This window comes from Myotis brandtii, unplaced genomic scaffold (assembly GCF_000412655.1).
Source record: "Myotis brandtii unplaced genomic scaffold, ASM41265v1 scaffold15, whole genome shotgun sequence".
Classification (NCBI taxonomy): Eukaryota; Metazoa; Chordata; class Mammalia; order Chiroptera; family Vespertilionidae; genus Myotis; species Myotis brandtii.
In genome coordinates, this window is record NW_005355410.1 from 638,387 (window position 1) to 639,893 (window position 1,507).

A 1,507-nucleotide genomic window follows, 5' to 3' on the forward strand; every position below is an offset into this window, starting at 1 on the left:
GTTGGGGAAGATAAGGTCTTTTGATTCAAAAGCTGGGTGCCAGCTGCCCAAATTGTTTGGCCTTGTTTAATTTTCTTATCTCAGTTTCCCCTTATCCAAGAATTTTCCTAGCTTCTTATTATCCTGCCACATATACATATTATCTACAGCAAGCATGTCAAACTCAGGGCCCACAACGAATATTTTTGCAGCCCAGCCAATATAACGGTATGTAAGAAACGTTTTAATAAAAATCTGTAACTTAATTTTTACAATATCCTGTTATACATAATTATTAATAACGAACTACAACGTTCACTAATGACTGATTACTATAATCGTGTTGGACTCATTTCCCTTACATGCCTTATGCGCAGGTGCACCATTTCTCTCCACTAATACTAGCAGTGAATATTTTAGCAGCCAATTGCCACGTCATTAGTCTTGGACTGACTTGTTTGGTGTGTGCAACAGGAAATATTTTGCTTTTGGAGAACAAGAAAAATAGGTTTATTTGTGTTGTGCAGTTATTCAGCGTTTGGTAAGTTAATGTTCAAGGAAAAATATTAATCTTTATTAAAATGTTCTATTATTTTATGTTAACGATTACTCATTTATTTCAGCCCTTTGTATTCAGCATGTCTCTATTGAAATAAACCTACATTTCTATGAAAATTGAAGCTTTTATTTTTTTGTGGCTCACATAAACTTAAACCTTATTTATTTGGCCTGTTAGCCTTTGAGTTTGACATGCTTGATCTACAGGCTGAATCCCAATTGACCCACAGGTTCACAGGTTCAGGCCGGGGCCACAAAACTGATTCTGTCAGGTAATTTGTCAGCTTCCCATAGAGGTCATTCACCTACCAGTCCTTTCAGCAGGATCAGTCCCACAATTTGCAGGGCCCAGTGTAAATGAATATATGGGCCCTTTGTTAAAAAACAATAAACAATGTGGCACAGGAAAGAAGCCAACCAGAAAATTAAGCCAAAGCAGGAATCTTGTTCTACTACACAGATTGCACACCCATGAAACTAGTCCTGCCTTTCAGATGATATTATTTACAATCTGTGAGTCTAGCTGTTGGTTAAAAAAGTTTTTAAAGATTTTTTGTAATTAGATTCATTTTCTCAACGGACAAAGTACACTCAATCAGTTAAATCAAGCAAAAGAAGAAAAAGGTCAAGGGAAGATTTGTTGTAAGCCACCAACTAGCAACCATTACTCAGTTCAACTAACTTTCCTTGAGAGAAGGGGAAAAAGGATATTGGTGGAGTTCTTACTATGTTTCCAGAGATTTAACTCCAGGTACTGAGTGGGTATACTGGAAAGATTTTTTGTGGGTTTGGGGGTAGAAAGCAGACTTGAAATTATGTCCTAGTTTCCAAATAACTTCAAAGAGTTACGTGGAAACCTTGCCCACGAGTTAACTTGGGCCAGAACTCAGGTTTCTTCCAACCTAGGAGCTTTCCTGTTGCCTCTGGGAAGATGGTGCGCTCTCCATGCAGGTAAGTCTTGGATGTGTGG